Source organism: Hemiscyllium ocellatum, chromosome 1 (assembly GCF_020745735.1).
Source record: "Hemiscyllium ocellatum isolate sHemOce1 chromosome 1, sHemOce1.pat.X.cur, whole genome shotgun sequence".
NCBI lineage: Eukaryota > Metazoa > Chordata > Chondrichthyes > Orectolobiformes > Hemiscylliidae > Hemiscyllium > Hemiscyllium ocellatum.
In genome coordinates, this window is record NC_083401.1 from 138532198 (window position 1) to 138558489 (window position 26292).

Below are 26292 nucleotides of genomic sequence, written 5' to 3' on the forward strand. Positions count from 1 at the left end.
CCAAAATGCCATTAGGGAGAGAATTCCAGAATTTTGACCCAACAACAGAGAAGGAATGGCAATATATTTCAAGTCAGGATGGTGAGTGACTTGGATGGAAACTTAAAGGTGGTGATGTTCCCATTTATCTGCTGCCTTTATACTTATGGATGGAAGTGATTGTGGGTTTGGAAGATGTTATCTGAGGATCTTTGGTGAATTTTTGCAGTGTATCTTGTAGATAATGCACACTGCTTCTACTGAGTGTTGGTGGTCGAGGGAGTGGATGCTTGTGGATGCGCTGCCAATCAAGCAAGTTGCTTTGTCCTGGATGGTGTGAAGCTTCTTGAGTGTTGTTGCGGCTGCAGTCATCCAGGCAAGTGAGGAATATTCCATCATACTTCTGACTTGTGCCATTTTTTTCTGAAGTAATAGATGGATAAAATGGAAGCTTTTGCTACAATGTACTTAAGTTTCCAGAAAGTATTTAATAAGGTGTCATATTAAAGGTTATTGTGAGAAATAAAAGCTGATTGAGTAGAGGATATATTGACATGAATAGAAGGTTGTCTAGCTGAGAGGAAACAGGACATAGCATAAATGGTTCATTTCCTGCTTTGCAAGTTTGAATTCGTATACTAGAGGAATCAATGTTTTCCATTTTTTCTAATAAATAACTTTGATGAAAGGACCGAAGGTACAGTTGTTAACTTTTGCTGATTGATGACAGAATGGTGTCTAAGAAAATAGGTTGTGAAGAGGAAAATAGGCTATAAGGGGATACGAATAGGTTAATTGAGCAGGCAAAGATCTGGGAAATGGTGTATAGGTGGGAAAATGTGAAATTGTCCATTTTGCAGGAAGAATAAAAAGTGGCTTTTTAACTCAGCCATGGTAATTACCAGCTTTCCTGACCAATTGTGGTACATGGGCAAGATAATGACCCATTGCAGTCTGTTGTTTCAACTTTGCTATTAGAAGGGATACTGCAAGGATCAAAAAGGAAATGTCCTGGAAGTGAGAGAATTAAACTAGCAAAGGGGAAAATGAAGAGTTATCATGTAAAGCCTTTTTCATTATTCCCAAATGCATCCCCAAAAATGTTGATATTATCTCAAATGATTCAAAGGGAAGACTTCTTTTTTTACATTGCCAGGATGGAGGTACCACTAACTCAGCCAGCAATTATAATATCATGAGACATAGGAGCAGAAATTAGGCCATTCAGCCCATCAGATCTGCTACACCATTCAACCATGGCTCAGAGGTTTTTCCTGTTTCTCCTACTTTCTCCCCATAACCCTTGATGGCCTTGATACTCAAGAACCTATCTACCTCTGTCTTAAATATACTCAATGACCTGGCCTCTGCAGCCTTCTGCGGCAATGAATTCCATAGATTCATCACTCTGGCTGAAGAAGTTTCTCTATACCTCCATTCTAAAAGGTCTTCCCTCTACTCTAATGCTGTGCCCTCGGGTCCTCGTCTCTCCTACCAATGGAAACATCTTCCCAACATCTACCCAATCCAGGCTATTCAATATTCTGTAAATGTAATTAGATTCCCCCCCTCATCCTTCTAAACTCCATCAAGTATAGACCCAGAGTCCTCAAACTTTCCTGATATATTAAGCTTTTCATTTCTGGGACTATTCTTGTGAACCTCCTCTGAACATGCTCTCAGATAGGGGGCCTAAAATTGCACACAATACTCCAACCATGGTCTGACTAGAGCTTAATACTTTATAAAAGTACACCCCTGCTTTTATATTCTAGTCCTCTCAAAATAAATGCCATCATTGCATTTGCCTTTCTAACTACTGACTTAACCTGCAAGTTCACCTTGAAAGAATCCTGGGCTAGAACTACCAAGTCACTTTGCACTTCAGACTTCTGAATTTTTTCCTCATTTAGAAAATACTCCATGCTTCTATCCTTCTGACCAAAGTGCATGACCTCACACTTCCCCATAGTGTATTCCAACTGCCACTTCTTTGCCCACTCCCTAACCTGTCCAAATCCTTCTGCAGCCTCCCTACCTCCTCAATGTTGCATGTCCCTCTACCTATCTTTGTCTCATCTGCAAACTTAGCCAGAATGCCCTCAGTTCCTTCATCTAGATCATTAATGTGTAAAGTGAAAGTTTGTGGTTCCTACACTGAGCCTTGTGGAACACAACTTGTCACCAGTTACCATCCTGAGACGGACGCTTTTATCCTTACCCTCTGCTTTACCGATCTGCCAAGCTTCTATCCATGCTAGCACCTTGGGCCCTTATCTTACTCAGTAGCCTCCTTTGCGTATCCTGTCAAAGGCCTTCTTGATGTCCAGATAGAGAACATCCATTGGCTCTCCTTGGTCTAACCTGCTCATTATTTCCTCAAGGAATTCTAGCAGATTTGTCAGGTATGACCTCCTCTTGATGAAACCATGTTGATTTTGCCCAATTTTACAATACATTTCCAAGTATTCAGAAATCTCATCCTTCACAATGGATTCCAGGATCTTACCCACAATTGAGTTAGGCTCATCAGTCTGTAATTTTCTGCCTTTTGCCTACTCTCTTTGAAAACAAGGGTGTCACATTAGCAATTTTCCAGTCCTCGGGGACCCTCCCTGATTCTAACAATTCCTTAAAAATCACCACTAACATCTCCACTATCTTTTCAGCTACCTTCCTTTCAACTCTGGGGTGTACACCATTTGATCCAGGTAATTTATCTACCTTCTGGCCATTCAGTTTTTCTAGTACCTTCTCCTTGATGATGACCACCATACTCAACTCTGCCCCTTCACTCACTCGTGAATTTTTAGGATATTACTCATGTCTTCCACCGTGAAGACTGACACGAAGTAATTATTCAGTTCCTCAGCCGTTTCCTTGTTCCCCGCTACTATATCTCATGCATCATTGTCCAGTAGCCTAATGCCAACTTTGCCTCTTTTTTGACTTTTGTATATTAAAGAAACTCTTACAGTCTTCCTTTATATTACTGGTTAGCTTACCTTCATACTAAATCTTCTCCCTCTTTATTTCTTTTCTTTTGTTGCCCTCGGTTGATCTTTGTAAGCTTCCCAGTCCTCTGCCCTTTGCTACATTACCTGCTTTCTTTTTTGCTTTTATGCAATCCCTCCTTCCCTTGTCAGCCATGGTTGCCTCATCCTTCCTGTACCTTGCTTCTTTTTCCTCAGGATGAATCTCTGCTGTGTCTCCTGAATTACTCACAGAAACTCCTGCAATTGTTGTTCCACTGTCTTTCCTGCTAAGCTCCTCTCCTAGTCAATTCTACCCAGCTCCTCCCTCATGCTTCTTAGTTGCCTTTATTCAGCTATAAAACCATTACCCACGATTCTATGTTCTCCCTCACAAATTGCAGAGTAAATTCAATCATATCATGATCACTGCCTCCTAAGGGTTCCTTCACCTTCAGCTCCCTTATCAAGTCTACCTCACTGCACAACACTAAATCCAGTATTGCTTGTTACCTAATGGGCTCCACCATAAGCTGCTCCAAAAAGCCATCTTGTGGATATTCAACAAATTCCTTTTTCTTGCAATCCACTATCAACCTGATTTTCCCAGTCCACCTACAAATTGAAACCCCCATGATCACTGTAATTTTGCTTTTCCTCCGCATTTCTTCTGTCTCCTGGTGTATCTTGTGCCTCCGCTCCTGACTATTGTTTGGACGCCAGTAAATAGCTCCAACTATGTTTTTGTTTTAACCTCAGTCTTATCCACACAGATTCTACACCATCTGACCTTACTTTGTTCCTTACCATTAATTTAATTCCATTTATTACCAATAAGTCAACCCACCCCCTCTGCCTACCTGCCTATCTTACTATCCACTTTAATTGCCCTCAGAAAGATGATTGTGAGCTGCCTTCTTGAACCACTGCAGTCCATGTAGTGTAATCACACACAGTGCTGAAGGATGGGAGTTCCAGACTTTTGGACCACTGAGTGAAGGAATGCCAAATATAGTTCATGTCAGCATGTTGTGTGGCTTGGAAGGAAAATTGCAGTTGGTGATATCCCCGTGTATCTGATGCTCTTGTCCTTCTAGGTGGTAGAAATCACAGGTTTGGAAGCATCCTTCGTATTCCTGCAAGGCATAAAACAAATGAAGTCGGGAGAATTATAAGCTAAATAGGCTCAGAGTTGGGAATAGCTGCAACTGTGTTGCTGGTCAAAGCACAGCAGGCCAGGCAGCATCTCAGGAATAGAGAATTCGACGTTTCGAGCATAAGCCCTTCATCAGGAATAAGAGAGAGAGAGCCAAGCAGGCTAAGATAAAAGGTAGGGAGGAGGGACTAGGGGGAGGGGCGATGGAGGTGGGATAGGTGGAAGGAGGTCAAGGTGAGACCTCCTTCCACCTATCCCACCTCCATCGCCCCTCCCCCTAGTCCCTCCTCCCTACCTTTTATCTTAGCCTGCTTGGCTCTCTCTCTCTTATTCCTGATGAAGGGCTTATGCTCGAAACGTCGAATTCTCTATTCCTGAGATGCTGCCTGGCCTGCTGTGCTTTGACCAGCAACACAGTTGCAGCTGTGATCTCCAGCATCTGCAGACCTCATTTTTTACTCAGAGTTGGGAATATGTGTAATGTCAGAGAGTAGCAACAAGACAAGCAAGGAAGGTACCAATAGGGGATATCAGACAGACCATGAAAAGAAGGAGTAGAAAGTACAAGTCTTAGAGTAAATCAGCAGATAAGCAGTTGCAAAAAGAATAACACTGAGCATTCAATCTATCTGAATGCACATAATGTTTGAAATGTAACAGATGAACTGAGCGCACAAATAAAAATAATATCTGGTAACCATTAAAATAACATAGCTGCAGGATGACATGGTATACTTGAATAATGAAAGGTGCAGGACATGCAGGAAGCTAGGAAAAGGTGGTGGTGTACTTTTGTTAGTTAATTACAGTGTAGTGTAAGCATATTAGCGCAATAGAGACTGATTACTTTAAGTTCAGGAAACCAGAATGTGGAAATGAGTTGGGGAGAGATGGGAAATGATAAAAGCAAGAGTTCACTCAACGAAGTGATATTCTGGTTCTCTCATGGGAACCGGACTTTTGGGTGAAGCATAACATTACTACTATAAGGGCTTGTCAGAAAGGCACAGTAGTAATCGTGGAAGATTTTAATATAAATGTAGACATGAAAAGTCAGATGGGCATAACCTAGATGAGACATTCAAATAATATTTTTGAGAGAGGTTCTTAGAGGAGCATGTTTGGTATCTAACTAGACACTTGGCTATACAAGAATAAAATCAAGAACTGCAGATACTGGAAATCAAAAGTCATGTTGTGGTCTTGACCACTCCTGCTTCCTCCTGCCACTTCCAATGCCTTCCTTTTTGATTTCTACAATTCATCGTAATTTCCAAGCTTTCCTCACTTTCATTAACCTCATTTCCTCCAAGATGTTCACCCCATTCCATTTTGGGTCCAAACCATCCAACTTTAGTTATATTTTCCATATACTCCATTTCGCAAGGCAATATTCCTGTTTCTTTTGAAACAAAGTCATAGCCTCCTTCAGAAGTCCACTTTTGATTACTGTTTCTTTGCAACGTATTGCAAAACATTTAACATCTTTAACATAGCTTTTTTTGTAACGTACTTGCGTGCATGATTGTCTTAAAACTGCAGGATCATATTCATCGATCAAATCTAATTTCCAAACTGCAGGTTAAAACCTGTACATCCAGATCTAAATACATATCGCTGTTCTTCTACTTTTCTCCATGTCTCTCCTTCACGTTCACCACTGTTGCCCATGAAATTCTCCACCGATTCTTCTGCTCCATAATCTCTTTCTTATACTTTTTATGTTTCCCTGAATCTTAGAAAAAAAGAGAGACAAATCAGACTTCATGAGCTTACCAGGATTCTCTTATATAAGAAGTGCGTAATAAAGTCCCACGGACTTTATCTAAAGTCCCACGGATAGAGAGCTAAGAACTGAAGAATTATGTTTTTACAGCCTATTAAAGAATGAGCTAACATATATGATTTTATAATTATATTTTATTGTAGTCTTAATTATTATTTATTTGAGATGCTCGCCATGAGATAGGTTTGCTAAGTACAAGAGTCTATTGAGTATGCTCAGTCCAATGTGTTAGAGAAAACCACTTACCAGTTGCTAGACAAGTTTTTATATTGAATAATTTATTCCATGTTAGGAATTGGTTACTGCATAACTAGTTACAGAGCGTTAAAATGATAACTATTTATACAGTCTGAAAAGAGCCTGAATGTTGGACCTTGTTCCTTTTGAGATCCTAAGCGTTCATCCTTCAAAATGGACCAGTTGGTTGAATCTTGCTCAGTTGTTCATTGACCAGTTGTTCACGAACGTTGTATAATTTAACACTTTCTCCATTTGAAGCAGGTTGAGATCAAGACAAGTGTTCCTTCTGTATTGCGAGTATTCTTGATTGTGGAAAATTTGTATGTGCTTTATAGTTTGGCATCCTTTTGTGTTAACAGGTTGCTTGGAGTGCACTTCTAATCTGAAATACTGTGCCTCCTGGACAATAATAGTTCCACTGTATATCTGATAACATGGTGATATTTCCCCAGTGTCTAACTTGAAATTGGTGCATTAACATAATTGCAAGCTTCCCAAAATGGAAGTTTAAATCAGCTATTTACTAAAGAAACACTGTCGGTTTTGTTTTCTGTTGCAGACTATCCTACTTTTGTTAACCTCTTTGTATGTGTGTGTACCTATTTGATTTCTTGCTTTGCTGTGACAAAGTGCTTTTTCAGCACATTTCCGACAGTTACCTTTTCTGCTACAGGTAAAACATTCACTGCTAGTAGCTGTGCACTTTCTGGGAGGCTTCTTTGTACCATAGTGATCACAATGAGCATCTGGTATCTATCCTAACTCCTATCAGTTACTATTATTACTTGCTTACATGTGTCTTTTGTGATTTTATTTTAGCCTCAAGAACTGAGTGGGTCCTATTGAACTGCTGTGTCAAAGTTGATCTTACCCGCTTGGGATTGATCTTTGCTACTTAAAGTTTCTGCTGTTTCATCATCTGAGTGACTTTCTGTAAAATCAAATATTTCTTTGACTGTAATAAATCTGAGAAAAACCTATCAACAAGTCTGACAATAATTCTGACTTTAAATCTCCAGAGTTACACTTTTCCACTAATCTGTAATGATCATCAATGAAATTATCTGTGGGTTCCCTTGGATGCTGAAGTCTTCCTTGTGTTTCAAGAATTTTATTTGCTTTGTTATTAAAATAATTGTTAAGGCTTTCACTATGTCTTCAAAAGTATATGTTCTTTCTTTTACACCTTGACAAGCTACAATGTCATCAGTTATACTCCCAATTGATTGTGTGCATATGAGTGCTTAATTAGCTTTTGATTTAATATCTACTTTGGAAGCTATTTTGTATTTTAACAATTGTTTTCTCCAAAATATTTAATAGTGTTCTAGGTGGCACATCTCTGAAATTAATTCTTACTGGCAGTACTATTTATAATTCCATGTCTTCCTGAAGTAATAATTTATTTTCCTTGCTTAAAAAGCTTTTAATATCCAGTAATGAGTGCTGCTGTACTGGAAGATTTTACCATATTTTGCAACTTGCACATAGACCCCTGCTTTCTTATGGCCAAAATGGAGGATCCCTGCCTTTTAATGGCCAATATGAATAATTCCTTCCTTTCTGGTGACTTCACCGGATTTATCCCACTGTTGGTAGCTTCCTATTTCCTTAATGGTTTTACTGAATGTACCCCACTGCTTGCAGCTTTAAGCATGATGCCTGCTGTAAGTACGGTTTTAAATGATTCATGCTATCTACAGCTTTAAGAGATATATTCCACTTTTTAAACATATTTTTCTGGATGATTCCTGCTTGCTGCAGTTTAATAAATGCTTTCCACTTTTGACATAGCGTTAACAATATCCTTTTTTCATTAGCTCATTCATCTCCTGATCTACTGTTGTGTTAATTCTGGCTTTGTGACATCCTTAGCTCTTTGACATGCGTTTAAATCTTACTTCTGTGGCTCTTGATTTCCCTTGCTGTAGCTGTGCCTCATGGGTCCCCCTGCTTTAGTGCCAATACTCAATTTGAGCTGGAAGTATTCACCTGTCTTTCTACTTTCCCAACCTGTATTCTGGACTATTTTTAGAAGTTTTCCCTTGCCCACCAGAGATTTTAACTTTACTCACAGAACCTCTCATCCATCCACTCACCAACTGAATCCCAACTTCAGACTCCTCCTATTGTAATACAGTCTGTCTCTCCTTTAGAGTTACTATTCTCCAGGATTTCCTAACTGTCCTACCACAGCATATCCTTTTTCAGGTCAAAAATGCAACTGATTGGATTTCTCCCGGGTTGAAGCGGGTTTCTTCTGTAGGATTCTTTAATTTTCAGCAACTCTTCATTAGTAACTGGCTGTATGAGTAGGCGAGTTAAACTGTTTGTAGATCTCACCACTGCTCATCATGTTGTATCACAGCTAAATGAAATCCTTGCAACGACTTATTATATTATATGTATAGTTAAACTGAATTTGCACATCACAATTGGGCAAGTTTGTTGCCAGTATTCTTTATAAATGTTGGTATTTCCTGGGCCTGCTAAGTCTGGAGCAGTAGAGGAAAACAACTTGCTGGTGTAACTAAAAGAAGTTCTTCTATTGAACAATAAGCAATTTATTGCTTCAGGTTGCATTGATATTATAACAAAAAAATATGAGAAGGACCTGGATAATGGGTTTTGCTCGATATTCCTTCATGTCAGTGCACCTGTACAACCATTCAGAGGGTCCATGCATGCCAATTAATGTGATTTTCCCACTGTCACACAGTAACTTTGAAGGTCTGTGTAGAAGAGAAAAGCTTGGAGGGTTTTACTTCTTCAAGATCTTCAGGTGTTCTGCCCACTGTCCATATGTTATCATAGAAAGTGGTGTATATTTCTCTGTATTTATCCTTTCAGATTCTTGGACCCTTGTACATTATTATAATACTTTATAGAACACTGTACAAGTTTTGGACTGCTGTATTTTCTGATTGATTAAAACTTGTAAAAAAGAATAATAAATCAAGTGTATTTTTCACTTCTCAGACTTCTTTCCCCACACCTTCACACCACCCCATATGGCTTTAAATTCTAGTAGACTTTGACAAGTGTGTTTCTGAATGCCAAGAAATGCCATTTCTTTTTTGCTTTTTAATTGAGCCTATTGATCAGAAGAGTGTAATTGTTAAAATATTTCAGGGTTCCCCTGACTTGTATTTTAACTTCAACACAGAATCAGCATGCCATTGAAGTGCCTTCTCTGGTTATTTATTTGTGAGTAATTCAGACAAAATATGATCCTGCAGTTTTATGACAATCATCAGCTGTTGATGTTTGCCACACACTTGCCCAGCTGCACATACTTGGACAGGGGAGAAGTAAATCAGGCAGTAGCTACAGAGTGGCGCCACTTTATGCTTGATAGATTAACTCAGCTGACAATCAACATGACCATGCAGCTAATTAATGTGTTCCTACGGCAGTCTTGTGGTCTGAAACCACTTCAGGAATTTTTGTACTTGATTTATTTTAGTGCAAGATAATGTTTGGTATCCTGTAAAATTCATTTATATCTATGGTAAGATAATTTTCCCTTTCTTTTGTCATAACTAAAACATAAACATTCACCAATATCAGGTCAGCGGTATGGTTGAGTTGCACCTTTAGAATGCTTTAGTGGTTCCGCGTGCTCTGATGTGGGATTTAAAAGCATTCACAATCTATTCCATATTATATTTGTGTGTTACAGATTTGCCATTTGATTGATAAGTTATCCTTATGCCTAACTTCAACAGGCTGTTGACTGGATAGCACAAACTACACTGTAAGTTGTTACATGTTTAGATAACTGAGCCTGTCATCTTTTTTAATATTAGGAAAATGAAAATGACGGCACCTGCCTTTTCTTGACATCATGAGCTTTATGCTGAGCCTTCTTTAATTACCCCAGAGATGCAATCTGAGCACACCTTAAACCCGGTTTCCTGCTATATTGGAATTGTACCAGAGTGGGTACTGAGCCAAAGTGTGAGACAATGGTTTGAATGGTTTTAAACTGCTTTGTTTCAATAAAGTCTAAAATCAAATTGAGATTTTACTGTACAGCTACATTGAAAGGAATAGCCAGGCTCTGTTTTATTTTTCATCATACCTGGTCACCAGACATTTCAAAGCAATCAGAAGCCAATGAAATGGAGTTGTTTGAAATGTGGGAAACACCACAGCCAATTTGCTTACAGCAAACTTCCATGAACAGCAATATGACCAGATTTGTTTTGTAATGTTGATTTTAAGGGATGAATAGAGCACTGACTAGAACACTGAGTATAATTTCACTGTTCTTCTTCAGATAGTGCTTAGGGATCTTTATATTCACCTGAGAGGATGACAAAGTTTATCTGTAACATTTCACCCAAGAGACAGTAGCTCCAACAGTGCATTATTGCCAAAGTACTGCACTGGAGTGTCAGTTTTGATTATTGTGCTCAGGTCCAGGAGTGAAAATTTAAACCTAGAACCCTCCGACTCAGAAGTGAGAGTGCTACCAGTTGAGCCACAGCTACATTATGTTACCACTATTAATAATGTAGAAACATAGCAGTATGCCATTCAACCCCATGACACTGCTCTGCCATTTCATATGATCATGCTGATCATCAAAGCTTAATACCCTAATTCCACCTTCCCCTCATATACCTGATCCCTTTAGCCACAAAAGTCATGTTTATCTCCTTCTTGAAAACACAAGGTTTTGATCTCAACCACTTTCCGTTGTTGTAATTTCCACAGGCTCACCACTCTCTGGGTGAAGACATTTCTTCTCATCTCAGTCCTAAAAGATTTTTCACTTTATCCTGAACAATGAACCCTAGTTCTGAACTCCCCTCTCAACAGGAAAATCCTTTCCGGATCAAACCTGTTTAATTAGAATTTTGTAAGTGTTTACAAGGACCTCACTATATCTTCTAAACTCCAGTGAATATAATCCTAACAGACTTGATCTCTCCTCACATGTCAGTCCTGCCATTCCCCGGTGTCAATTTGATAAACCTTCGGTGGACTCCCTTTACAGCAAGAACTTGCTTCCTCAGATAAGGAGACCAAAACTGCACACAATATTCCAGTTGTGGGCTCACCAATGCTCTGTATAACTGTAGCAAGAATCCTTGCTCCTGTACTCAAATCCTTTCACTGTGAAGGCCAACATACAGTTCGCTTTTTTGAATGCCTGCTGAACCTGCACAATTACTTCAGCAACTGGTACCTGAGGACATCCTGGTCTCATTGAATATTCCTGTCTCTCAACAGCCATTCAAATAAATAAACTACCTTACTATTTTTGCTACCAAAGCAGATAACCTAGCATTTATCTACAGTACACTACATTTGCCATGCATTTGTTCACTCATTCAATCTGCCCATATCACACTGTGATACAGAGTTATTGTCTTAGAGATGTATAGCATGCAAAGAGATCCTTCCATCCAACTTGTTCATGCTGACCAGATATCCTAAATGAATCTAGTCCCATTTGCCAGCACTTGGCATGCTTTCCTGAATTGGACAGTGGAAGAGAGGATTAGCAAAATTATTCTGGACAGGAATGAAAGGAACAGGATGGTCATTATGGGGGACTTTAACTTCCCCAACATTGAATGGAAATGCTATAACTCTAGTACGTTGGATGGATCAGTTTTTGTCCAATGTGTACAGGAGGCTTTTTTGACATAGTATGTCGAAGAGTCGACAAGAAGGGAGGCCACACTGGATCTGGTGCTTGGTAATGAACCAGGCCAGGTTTTTGATTTAGTTGTCGGTGAGCACTTTGGAGAGGGTGACCATAATTCAGTTACGTTTAGTTTAGCGATGGAAAGGGATAGGTACATGCCACAGGTCAAGAGTTATCAATGGGTCAAGGGCAATTATAATGCAATTAGGCAATAATTAGGATGCATAGAAGGGGGTAGCAAAATGCAGGGGATGCAGACAATGAAAATGTAGAGCTGGTTTAAGGAACAGATATTGTGTGTCCTTGATAAGTATATTCCTGTCCGGCAAGGAGGAAGTAATAAGGTAAGGGAACTGTGGTTTACTACAGAAATTGCATCTCTTGTTAAGAAGAAGGAGGAGGCTTATGTGTTGATGAGGCAAGATGGTTCAGATGAGGCAATGGAGAGTTACAGATCAGCTAGGAAGGATTTATAGAGAGAGTTAAGAAGAGCAAAGAGAGGACACGAGCAGAATTTAGCAAATATAATAAAGGAGAACCCTAAAGCTTTCTGTAGGTATGTGAGGAATAACAGGATGATTTGGGTAGGAATAGGGCCAGTCAAAGACAGAAGTGGGAAGTTGAGTGTGGACCCTGTGGAAATCAGAGAGATGCTAAATAAACATTTCTCATTGGTTTTCACTCAGGAAAAGGAGAATGCTGTACAGGAGAAGAATGAGGTACGAGAAAGGATCGAGGTTAGTTACGAATAGGTGTTATCAATTCTAGAAGGAGTGAAAGTAGACAAGTCCCCTGGGCCGGATGGGATTTATCTGGGGATTCTCTAGGAAGCTAGGGAGGAGATCACAGAGCTGTTGGCTTTGATATTTGAGTCGTCATTGTTTACAGGTTCAGTACCAGAGGACTGGAGGATTGCTGTGCCCTTGTTCAAGAAGGGCAGCAGAAATGACCCAGGTAGTTATAGAGCAGTGAGCCTTACTTCTGTTGAAGGAAAGGTTTTGGAAAGGATTATAAGAGATAAGATTTATAATCATACAGCAAGCAACAATTTGATTTCAGATAGTCAACATGGTTTCGTCAAGAGCAGGTCGTGTCTCACAAATCTCATTGAGTTTTTTAAGAAGGTGACCAAGCATGTAGATGAGGGTAGGGCAGTTGATGTGGTATACATGGACTTCAGTAAAGCCTTTGATAAGATTCCACATGTTAGGCTGTTGGAGAAAATGCAGAGGCATGGAATTGAGGGTGATTTAGCAGTTTGGATTAGAAACTGGTTTCTGAAAGAAGGCAGTGAAGGGTGCTTGATGGAAAATATTCAGCCTGGAGTCCAATTACTAGTGGTGTGTCATAAGGATCTGTTTTTGGGACCACTGCTGTTTGTCATTTTAGTAAATGACTTAGACACAGGCGTAGGTGGATGGATTAGTAAATTTGCAGGTGACACTAAAGTTGGTGGAGTAGTGAACAGTTTGGAAGAATGTTACAGGTTGCAGGGGGACTTGAATAAACTGCAGAATTGGGCTGAGAGGTGGCAAATGGAATTCAATGCAGCTAAATGTGAGGTGATGCACTTTGGGAAGAATAACAGGAAGGCAGAATATTGGGTCAATGGAAAGATTCTTGGTAGTGTGGATGTGCAGAGGGATCTTTGAGTCCATGTACGTAGATCCCTGAAAGTTGCCGTCCAGGTGGATAGTGTTGTTAAGAAGGCATACGGTGTGTTAAGTTTCATTCATAGAGGGATTGAGTTCCGGAGCTGCCATGCCATGCTGCAACTATACAAAATGCTAGTGCAGCCACACTTGGAATATTGTGTCCAGTTCTGGTCCCCATATTTCGAGAAGGACGTGGAAGCATTGGAAAAGGTGCAGAGGAGATTTACCAGGATGTTGCCTGGTCTGGAGGGAAGGTCTTATGATGAAAGGCTGAGAGACTTGTGTCTTTTCTCATTGGAAAGATGAAGGCTAAGAGGGGATTTGATAGAGACATACAAGATGATCAGAGGATTAGGTAGGGTAGACAGTGAAAGTCTTTTTCCTAGGATGATGATGTCAGCTTGTATGAGGGAGCATAACTACAAATTGAGGGATGATAGATTTAAGACAGATGTCAGAGGCAGTTATTTATGCAGAGAGTGGTAAGGACGTGGAACGCCCTACCTGCTAAGGTAGTCAACTCAGCCACATTAGGGAGATTTAAACAATCCTTAGATATTACAAGGATGATTTTGGGGTAGTGTAAGGGGTCGAGCTGAGAATAGTTCACAGGTCAGCGCAATATCAAGGGCCAAAGAGCCTGTTCTGAGCTGCATTGTTCTATGTTCTAAACTCTTCCTATTCATATACCCATCCAGATGTCTTTTAATGTTGTAATTATACCAGCCTCCACCACGTCCTCTGGCAGCTCATTCTGTACACACACCACCCTTTGCATGAAAAGGTTGCCCCTTAGGTCCCCTTTAAATATTTCTCTCCTGACCTTAAACCTAACACCTCTAGTGCTGGACTCCCCAACCCAGGGAAAAGACCTTGTTTATCTACCCTATCCATGCCCCTCATGATTTTATAAACCTCTATAAGGTCACCCCCTCAGCCTCCAAAGCTCCGGGAAAACAATCCCAGCCTATTCAACCTCTCCCTATACCTCAAATGCACCAACTCTGGCAACATCCTTGAAAATCCTTTCTGAGCCCTTTAAAGTTTCACAACATCCTTCTGATAAGAGGGAAAACAGAATTGCGCTCAATATTCCAGAAGTGGCCTAACCAATGTCCTGTAGTCACAATATGACCTCTCAATTCTTATACTCAATGCTCTGACCAATGAAGGCAAGCATACTAGACGTCTTCTTCACTATCCTATCTACGTGAGATTCCACTTTCAAAGAACAATGAAAATACACTCCAAAGTCTCTTTGTTCAGCACAACTCCCCAGGACCTTTCCATTAAGTACATAAGTCCTGCCCCTGATTTGTCTTTCCAAAATGCAGCACCTCACATTTATCAAAATCAAATGCCAACTACCACTCCTTGGCCCATTGGCCCATCTGAGCAAGATCCTATTGTAATCTGAGGCAATCTTCTTTGCTTTCCAATTTCAGTGTCATCTGCAAACTTACTAACTATACCTCCTATGTCCATGTCCAAATCATTTATTTAAATGATGAAAAGCATTGGACCCAGCACCAATCCTTATGGCACACCACTGGTCACAGACCTCCAGTGTCATCTCCAGTCTGAAAAGCAACCTTTCACCACTACCCTCTTCTACTTTCTCCCCAGTTCTGTATCCAAATGGCTAGTTCTCTCCATATTCCATGAGTTCTAACTTTCTAACCATTCTATCATGAGGAACATTGCCAAAAGCCTTACTGAAGTCTATATAGATTACATCCACTGCTCTGCCCTCATCATTCCTCTCCGTTACTTCTTCAAAAAAACACAATAAAGTCAGTGAGACATGATTTCCCGTGCACAAACCTGTGTTTACTATCCCTGTCCAAATATATGTAAATACTGTCCCTCAGGATTCCCTCCAACAACTTGCCCACCACCAATGTCAGGCTCACTAGTCCATAGTTCCCTAGCTTTTCCTTACCACCTTCCTTAAATAGTGGCACTACGTTAGCCAGCCTCCAGTCTTCTGGCACGTCACCTGAGACTATCGATGATGCAAATATCTCATCCAGGGGTCCAGCAATCTTCCCTAGCTTCCCACAGAATTATAGGGTACATCTGGTCAGGTTCTGGGAATTTATCCACCTCTATGCATTTCAAGACATCCAGTGTCACCTCCTCTGTAATATGGATATTTTTCAAGATGTCACCATCTATTTCCCCACATTCTGTGTCTTCCATGTCCTTCTTAACAGTAAACACTGATGCAAAATCTGCAGTTCCACATATAGGCTGCCTTGCTGATCTTTGAGGGGTCCTATTCTCTTCCTAGTTACTCTTTTGTTCTTAATGTATTTATTAAATCGCTTTGGATTCTCCTTTACCCTATCTGCCAAAACTGTCTCCTGTCCCCTTTTTGCTCTCTTGGTTTCCTTCTTAAGGAAACTCTTCCTGCCTTTATACTCTTCTAAGGATTCACTCCATCTCTGCTGACTATATCTGAGATATGCCTCCTTCTTTTTCTTAATTGAAACCTCAATTTCCCTGGTCATTCAGCATTCCCTAGGTCTACCAGCCTTGCCTTTCATGTTAATAGGAATGTACTTCTTTGCATCCTCTTCATAGATTAGCCTTCCGTCCTGATTTGAGTCATAAACAAATTTTGAGATATTACATTTAGTTACCTCAGCTGTGAACAAATGGGCAAATGGGCTGAGGAGTGGTAGGTGGAGTTTAATTTAGATAAATATGAGTGCTGCATTTTGCCGAGGCAAATCATGGCCGGATTTATACTCTTAATGGTAAGGTCCTGAGGAGTGTTGCTGAACAAAGAGACCTTGGGTGCCTTCATAGTTCCTTGAAAATGGGGTCGCAGGTGGACAGGATAGTGAAGAAGCCATTCAATATGTTTGCCTTTATTGGTCAGTGCATTAAGTATGGGAGTTGGGAGGTCATGTTTTGTTGTACAGCACAATGGTTAGGCCACTTTTGGAATACTGTGTGCAATTCTGGTCTCCCTGCTATAGGAAGGATGTTATGAAACTTAAAAGGCTTCGGCAAAGATTTGCAAGGATGTTGCCAGGGTTGGAGGATTTGAGCTGGCGGGAGAGGCTAAATAGATTGGGGCTCTTTTCCTTCCAGCATCACAGGTTGAGGGGTGGCCTTGCAGAAGTTTATAAAATCATGAGGGGCATGGATAAGGTGAATAGCGAAGACTTTTTTCCTCAGGATAGGGGACTCCAAAACTAGGGAGCATAGGTTTAAGGCCAATGGGAAAAGATTCAAAAGGGACCTAAGGGGCAACCTTCTCATGCAGAAGGTAGTATATGTATGAAATGAGCTGCCAAATGAGATGGTGGAGGCTAGTATCATTACAACATTTAAAAGGCATCTGCTTGGTTACATGAATAGGAAGGTTTAAGGGGGATGTGGTCCGAATGTTGTAAAATAGAATAAGATGAATTTAGGATATCTGGTCAGCACAGATGAGTTGGACTGAAGGATCTATTTCTATGCTGTAATTCTCTATGTATGTAACTAAATCAATAATATATGTTTTGAATAGCTGGGTCCTAGTACCCATCTCTGTATATCCTTCTAATCAATGCCTATCATTCTGAAAGGAAGATTAGATCACTGAGTAGATTGTACATTTAAGATCATTTGCATTAAATCAAAAATGGCTGTGTAATTTTAGCCTAAATTAGAACATAGAACATGGAACAGTACAGGCTCTTCGGCCCTCGATGTTGTCCTGACCTTTGAACATGGAACAGTACAGCACAGTACAGGCTCTTCGGCCTTCGATGTTGTCCCGACCTTTTATCCTACTCTCAGATCAAACTAAGCTAAATACCTTTCATTTTACTATCATCCATGTCCCTATCTCCAAGAGCCACTTAAATGTCCCTAATCTATCTGGATCTACTACAACTGCTGGCAGTGGATTCCATGCACCCATCACTCTCTATGTAAAGAACCAACCTCTGACATCTCCCCTAAACCTTCCTCTCATCACCTTAAAATTATGCCCCCTTGTGATAGCCATTTTCACTTGGGGAAAAATTCTCTGGTTATCCACTCTATCTTACCTCTATCAAGTCACCTCTCATTCTTCTTCACTCCAATGAGAAAAGCCCTGGCTCCCTCAGCTTTCCTTCATAAAACACGTCCTCCAGTCCAGTCAGCAAGCTGGTAAATCTCCTCACACCCCCTCTAAAGCTTCCACATCCTTCTGATAATGAGGCGACCAGAGCTGAACACAGTATTCCAAGTGTGGTCTAACCAGGGTTTTATAGAGCTGAGCATAACCTTATGGTGCTTAAATTCAACCTCCCTGCTAATGAAAGCCAACATACTGTACGCCTTATAAACAACCCTATCAACTTGGGTGGCAACTTCGAGGGATCTATGGACTCATGTCCTCCCAAGACCTCCCTGTTGTTCCATACTGCCAAGAATCCTGCCTTTAACCCGGTAATCTGAATTAAAATTTGACCTTCCAAAATAAATCACTTCTAACTTTTTCAGGTTGAACTCCATCTGCCACCCCTCAGCCCAGCTCTGCATCCTGTCAATGTCCTGTTACAACCCACAATAGCCCTCCACACTATTCACACCTCTTCTAACCTTCATGTCATTGGCAAAATTACTAACCCAGTCTTCCACTTCCTCATCCAAGTCATTTATGAAAATAACAAAGAGCAGAGTTTCCAGAGATCCCTGCATAACGCCACTGGTCACCAAGCTCCAGGCTGAATACTTTTCATCTACTACCCACTCTGCCTTCGATGGGACAGCCAATTCTGTATCCAGTCAGCCAAGTGTCCCTGTATTCCATGCCTCCTTTCTGAATGAGCCTACCATGGGGAACCTAATCAAACACTTTGCTAAAATCCATATGTACGACATCCAATCCTCTACCATCATCAATGTGTTTTGTCACATCGTCAAAGAATTCAAAAAGCCATGAGGCATGACCTGTCCCTCACAAAGCCATGCTGACTATTTCTAACCAAACTTCAATAATTTGCGCACCACCAACGTAAGACTGACTGGTCTATAATTCCCGGGGTTATTCCCTATTCCCTTTCTTGAACAAAGGAATAATATTTGCCATCCACCAATCATCTGGTACTACTTCAGTGGACAGTGAGAACGCAAAGGTCATCATCAAAGCAGCAATCCCTTCCCTCACTTCCTGTAGTAACCTTGGGTATAGCCCGTTTGTCCCGGGGGCTTATCTATCCTCATGTTTTTTCAAAATTTCCAGCTCATCCTCCTCCTTAACATCAACCTGTTTGAGCATATCAGCCTGCTTCATGCTGTTTTCACAAAAGACAAGGTCCCTCTCACTAGTTAATGCTGAAACAAGGCATTCATTAAGGACCTTCACTACCTCCTCTGACTCTGAGCACAAGTTCCCTCCCTGATATCCCTTATCAACCTTACCCTCACTCTGGCCATCCTTTTGTTCTGCACATAAATGTAGAATGCCTTAAGGTTTTTCTTAATCCTACTTGCCAAGGCTTTTTCATGCCCCCTTCTTGCTCTTCTAAGTTCATTCTTCAGTTCCTTCCTGGCCACCTTGTAACCCTTTAGAGCCCTATCTGATCCTTGCCTCCTCAACCTTAAGCAATCTTCCTTCTTCCTCTTGACTAGATGTTCCACATCTCTTGTCATCCAATGTTCCTTCACCCTTCCATCTTGTGCCTCAGTGGGACAAACCTATCCAGCAATCACAACAAGTGCTCCCTAAACAATCTCCATATTTCTGTGTGCATTTCCATGACAATATCTGTTCCCAATTTATGCTCCACAGTCCCTGCCTTATAACGTAATTCCCTCTCCCCCAATTAAATACTTTTCCACACCTTGTGCTCCTATTCCTCTCCATGTCTCTATTCAAGGTCAGGGACTTGTGATCACTATCACTGAAATGCTGTCCCACCTAGAGATCTAATACCTTATCTGTTCGTTGCCAAGTACTCAATCCAATATGGCCTCCCCTCTCATCGGCCTATTGTGTCAGGAATCCTTCATGGACACACCTGACCAAAGTCTCCATTCAAACTATTCGCATAAGGAGGTTCCAATCAATATTTGGGAAGTTGAAGTCACCCATGACAACAACCTTAATACTTCTGAAATCTGCCTCCCAATCCGTTCCTCCATGTCTCTGTTTTCTATAGAAACCCCCGCACCCAATGAGATGACTGTTCTGTTCCTGTTTCTGACTTCCACCCACACTGATTCAATAAACAAATCCTCCTCAATGACCTCTCTTTCTGCAGCTGTGACACTATCCCTGATCAGCAATGCCACTCCCCACCCCACCCCTCTCTTAACCTCCCTCCCTGTTCCTTTTGAAACAGCTAAACACTGGAACATCCAACAACCATTCCTGATTTCTATTGTATGTTAGATCTCTGATTTTCTCATTTAACACATATTAAGTGGGTAATTTCATCAGCAGAATTTTTTTTAAGAATCAAAGCATTCCAAGCAATTATGTTTTTAGCTTCCTCCCAGCTTTTCCTGTTTTTAAAAACATGTTGTTTTAAAATTCAAATTACATTATTTCATCTCAAAGGCAGTTAAGAGGAAGAGTCATATACCCCTTTAATGCCAACAGTAAAGTTGTTTTTTTTAATTTCACACTGCTTCCTACCTAATTATAGACCAAACATGTTGACCTGCCGGTCAGGTCGTGCCAATTGGAGACAGAAGCCACTTGTGTTCCCATATAATTTCTGTGATGAAAAGAACTCCAAAATGATTCCCACACCATTCTGAAATAAAAAGAATCAAACCATCTGGGACTCAAGATCCTCTAAAATATTAAAAATCTTTCTGACAAGCATCTGTGGTGAATGTGACATCGGATGAAGCACCCCCACAGACTGTGAAAATTGTATTGCAACAGAGATGACATTTAAATTAGATCCTTCATTGCCTGCAATAGTATTATCAGACAAATTATGAATTTGTCCATATAAAATGTATGCAGATTAGAATTGTGTGGCTCCAGGCCAGCAAGAAGGGTCAATTTTATTTGCTGTTGGCCTGCAGCTGCATGTTGTTGAGAGAAATGCATTTAAGCACTGACTTATACATTGCAACTTGTCCTGATTTAGTGCCTTTCACTTTTGTGACATGAAGACAAAACAGTCTACCCACAAAACATAGGATCACAAGGGTGCAGCTTAAATTGCAGAGGTGTTGAGAGCTGTGGAGAGATATTTACTGGAAGAAACAGCAGCGAATAATTAAAAACTTTAGTCTGAAATGAATTATTTGATCAGTCAAAATAGCTTTGAACTTTACAGTCTCTGGTCCTGGAGAGATGAAAGGTGATCTGGGACAGAATTGGAATGTCTTTCACTGGCAAAATTATGACACAGCCACAAAGTTAGACAGTAAACCTGAATAAGCAAGTACTGCAATGCTATTAGCAGCATGGAATAAAGATTGTCACAAGATGTATTGCACCCTACACCTTGTTGAGAAGCAGAAAAGCAAAACTACAAAAATAGTGAAAGCCTTGAAGACTCATTTTTAATATTCTACTACTGCCATTTATGGGACATATTTAACATCAGAGCTCAGGAGAGGGGAAGAATATTGATCAGGATGTTAGTCCACTGAATCATCTAGCTAAATCTTTATGAATTTGGGTAAGCAAAAGATGATCGAATCAAAAAGAATAGGAAAAATGTATCCCAGGAATAATATATCCCATCATTAATTTTCTTGAAAGGTATTTATCTTTCAGCAAATGTGCTATCAATATGTGCAGAGGTACACAGGTGGTCAACTATCAGCTAGAATGTAACAAGGGGAGAACAAATGAGGCTTTGTACTATTCTGAGATTCAGTTCCAGCCACCAAAACAAGACCTTGGAAGTATAAATGCAAGTGTTTTGATGGAAAAAAGCAAAGCAAGCCAATGAAGATGGCTGCTAAAAGAAGTTTAATGATTCAAATCAGTCTACATCAGAGAATAGGTATGCACTTTTAGGTCTCAAGATGGTAAATAGTTTGTAACTGTTAGATTGATGCCCACAGCAGGAGTGCATCAGATGAATACAGTGTCAACTAGACACCAGCATTCCTTGCAACATCACGAGCTTTACAGATCTGTGTAAAGTAGCTCAAGATGGTAATCCAAAATGAAACTATTAAAGGTAAAGTTGAAGCTAAAAGGTGAAATGATGCTCATCATGAGGACAAACAAAATTGAGAGATCATTGCAATGGAGGAAGAAAGAATATATGCAGATCCGGATAGTAGTAAGTAAAATTTAAGCATCTGAGCTAAATAAGCCTAAATTCTGTATATTCCAGGAAAAAATTGCAGTGTTTCACAGTGCACAAAGCAATTGGCTACTGAACAGATGCTAAGAAATTACAATGATGTTTTCACAGGTCTTGACAGTATTGACAGCAAAATGACATTTTCCTGATAGGATGACAGTTTAAATGGAAAGGCAGAGACCAACAGATTTGAAAGCGATGCAATGGTTTGTTGGATTTATGAATTCTTTAGTGAAGTTCCTGCCTAATGTCACATGATAGTATGAATCTCTACACAAGCCCACTGCAAAGGGTATTCAGTGATATTGGTACACAGCACTGTCTTGTTCTCAGGCACTATCATGGTAATAATACAATCAGTGTGAGTCCAACAGATAGGATTTGGAGTAAGAACAACCAATTGAGCTTGCATCCAGGGCATTAATGCAAACTGAAAGACAGTTCCCAGAACAAGAACATCATCGTAGTATTGACTAGATACCATAACAAATTGCCACAAACAGTTCATGCATATATCTTAAGAAGACACACGTGCTTTAAAAATGATGTACACAATGCATGTGCAGGGGCTGGCAGAAGAGCCATCCACCAGAATTTAAATCTATATTGATTGTCACTTGAAGGAAATACTGAGGGTGTCAGGAGAACAGAATATACTCTGACATCATCTGCCACGACCATTGACCAAGTTGGCCAAGTCCTCAAGGACATAGTTACTACACTAGCTGATGAATAATCCAAAAGATAGAAAAATATTCGTGACTTTATCCTCTCTAAACTGCCTAGTATGGATGCCTCTATACATAATATTATTGGTTGGAGAGACCCCACACATTCTTTGTGGGAAACATGCCTTATCTTTCCTTTAAGGGTACAACATAGTTGTATTGTGCCCTTAAAGGAAAGATAAGGCATGTATTGTGTTGTAATGCCACCATGTAAAATAGATCTGCTTGAAATCCATCTATCAGCTTTAGACTGGGCATTTCAGAAATTCACCAAATCTCCTAAGATAGACTCTTGCAAGCTAATAACTTCTGCTGGCAGCAGATACATGGGAACACCACTACCTACAAGTTCCCCTCCAAGTTACTCACTGGCCTGACTTGCAAAAGTCCTAGAAGTTCCTCCCTACACTAAATTAACTGCAGCAGTTCAAGAAACAGCTCACCATTGTCTTAAAGGGCAACTCAGGATGTGAAAAGCTGCCTAGTTTTTGTTTAAAGTACTTCATAAAAGTAACAAATATCCATATGACATTCATTTGAAATCCAACCTTTAATAATTATAGTTGTATGTATTTATGTGCAGAATAGCTCAGTTGACTGGAAGACTGGTTTGTGATGCAGAGCAACAATAACAGTGAGTTCAATTCCCACATTATATGAGATTACCATGAAGGACTCTCCTGCTCAATCTCTCCCCTCATCTGAGATGTGGTGGCCCTCTGGTTAAACCACTGCCAGTCATCTCTCACTCTGTCATGAGGGAGCAGCCCTGTGGTGTAGTAAGACTATACCTTTGTCATCCCTGGAACATTGGTCATTTGGAAATTGATAAAATAGGACCTGACAAGTGACAGGCTAGTCAGCTGCCTGGAGATTATGTTCTGTCCATCATAGTTTACTTTTCAGGTGGTTCTTCCTAAATGCTTGTACATTTCACTTAACATAGAATGCTAGCATTTGTTTGCTTACTTTTCCATCCAGTCAGGAGAATGCAGCTTAAGTATTGTTTGTGAAATTTCTCTTGAGCTCTTATGTATTGCTGAAACATAGTCTCATTGCAGTACAGGAATGCAGTAATGACAATAATATACGATAGGCCTTCCATTGACTTGTGGAGGTAATCATTGTATTATGCAAATGTATCTTTAAGAGAAGGTAAAAGATAGCTTAGAGAAAGGACTTGTACATAGTTGTTAATTAATTCTTCTCTGTTATACTTGAAGAAATAAAGTTGCTAATTTTTACTTTATATTGTGCTTGGCCTCTCAAATTTTCACAGATTACTGCATGGGATAAATCTTTTCTGTGCTGCTATTTTAAATTAAGCAGAAGTGTTTACCCCGTGTCATAACAATTTGTGGGCTCATCATCAGGATTTGAACTGGTTTAGAAAGATTTGAATATATTTGGGGGTATGAAAATTCCCAGCAGATTTAAACACTTGCAGGTTAGTGTCCTAGAACTTTAACTAAAATGTGGGTGAGGCAATTTGTTTACTTTCAGTGATTTATGGTTGATTAAATTAAAAGTGAGAGAAATGGCTCTTAAAATTGCTAAAGAGGTTCTGGGATTTGAAGATGATTCTCAAATTTGCCAAGAAAGGTTTGGAAGGAAAGAAAAAGGCCATCTTCTTGGAATTAGCAAATAAATTAGATTTGGTTTTAACTAAGGACAAAAGTAAAGCTGTAATTGTAAGGGAGTTACTCAAACACTTAGGTGTGTCAGAGAATCAGGCGAGTGCAATAGAGGTAGAAAAACTTAAAATTACAATTGAAGAAAATGGAGTTAGAAGATAAACAAAGGGAGAGAGAAAGAGAAGAGAGGGAGAGAGGAGAGAGAGAGAGAGGAAAAAGAGAGAGAGAGTGAAGATTCCTGGCTGTTCAAAGAGAGAGAGCGAAGAGAAAGAGAGAGGAAAAAGAGAGAAAGTTATTAATAGACCAAAAAGAGAGAGAATTTGAAATTGACAAATTGTGACTTAGTAAAGTCAACATGATTGAGATTGAAAAAGGTAGTGATAAATACAAATAAGTCAAAACTCTGTCACATTTTGATGAGAAAGATGTTGAAGCTTCTTTATTTCATTTGATAAATTGGCTAGGCAGATGGAGAGGTCCAAGGATTCATGGGGACTGCTTGTCCAGACTAAACTGGTCGGCAGAGCAAGTGAGGTATTTGCTGCAGTGTTAGATGAAGGGTCAAGAAATTATGTAGGGGTTAAACAGGCAATTTCAAGAGCTTATGAATTGATGCCAGAAGCATATAGACAGCGGTTCAGAAACACAAAGAAGGAACTAGGGCAGACTTATGTTGAGTTCGAAAAAATTAAAGTTGTCTTTTTGATTGATGGATGCGTGCTTTGAAAATTGATAAGACCTTTGAGGATCTAAGAGAGATTATTCTGCTGGACGTAGCTAAAAACATCACTTCCAAAGATGGTAAGAATTCATGGGGAGGAACAGAAAGTTCAGGAAGTGAGAAGGGCAGCAGAATTAGCAGATGAGAACATGTTGGTGTATAAGATAAACTTTCAGCCAGAATTTCATCCTGTAAGGGATAGAAGTTGGGAAAAAGGGATATTCTACACTATGAAACCAAGAGTCATTTTACCACAGGTTAAAGAAGCCCAAGAGGGTGTACAGGAGGTGAAAGGCCTCAGGTGTTTTCATTGTAATGGAATGAGACACAGAAAATTACAGTACCGGTGGTTCCAGAAGGGCACCGGGAAAAGGTGTTATCACTGTCAGAAGCTGGACATGTAAAGTCACAGTGCTGGTTGCTAAAGAAAGGCAATGTGAGAAAAGATGTGGTAAAAGAAACTCAGCCGTGGCATTAGTGAAGGTAGTAAAGGAGATCCCAAGAAGAGCCGAAGAGGTGCTGGAGAGTACGCAGTCTATGCAGGGACTGGGTATGGAGTTATCTGATCTCGAGAAAGAATTTATATTTGTGGGTAAAGTTTAGTCAGAAAGAACAGGGGGAGAAGGACAACAAGTTATAATTTTGAGAGATACAGGATCTAACCAGTCACTGATAGTAAGAGATGAGCGAATATGTACTCTTTCTGATCTGTTACCCTAGATTGTGGTAATTTGTGAGATAGATGGACAGAAATTTTGTGTTCCCCTATGTAAGATCAGGTTGGAGTGCCAACTCAAGACTGAGGAAGTTACAATGGGAGTGATTGACAAAGTGTCAGTTCCAGGAATTCAGTTTGTTCTTGGGAATGATTTGGCAGGATCCAAGGTGGGAGTGACACACGTTGTTGTGGAGAAACCCCAGGAAGACCAAGAAACTGAGGAGTTAAAACAGAAATATCCTGGTATTTTCCCAAACTGTGTGGTAACCAGATCCCACTATCATAAGTCACAGCACGAAGCGAAAAGTAAATAGAAAGATGAAGGAGTAAAGGTTCAGTTAGCGGATACCCTGTTGATGTAATAGTGCAGTAAAAACCTGAACAGGCAGAGGGTCAGACAGAAGTGTTTACTTCTGAAAGACAAAAGACTTGCAACAACAAGACAAGATAATAGAAGATACATATGTGAATGCATATTCTGAAAAGGAGGCAGACAATATTCCAGAGGGTTATGATCTGAAAGATAGAATCCTAACGTGGAAATGGAGACCACGGCAAGTTAGTGCAGAGGAGAAATGGGCCGAAGTGCATGAGATTGTGTTGCCGGTAGCATACAGACAGGAGGTGTTCTGGGTAGCACATGAATTACCTTTCGGAGGTCACCTAAGGGTACAAAAGACTCAGGCTAAGGTACAAAAGCATTCTTATTGGCCTGGAATGCACAAAGATGTGGTTAACCTTTGTCAAATGTGTCATACATGTCAC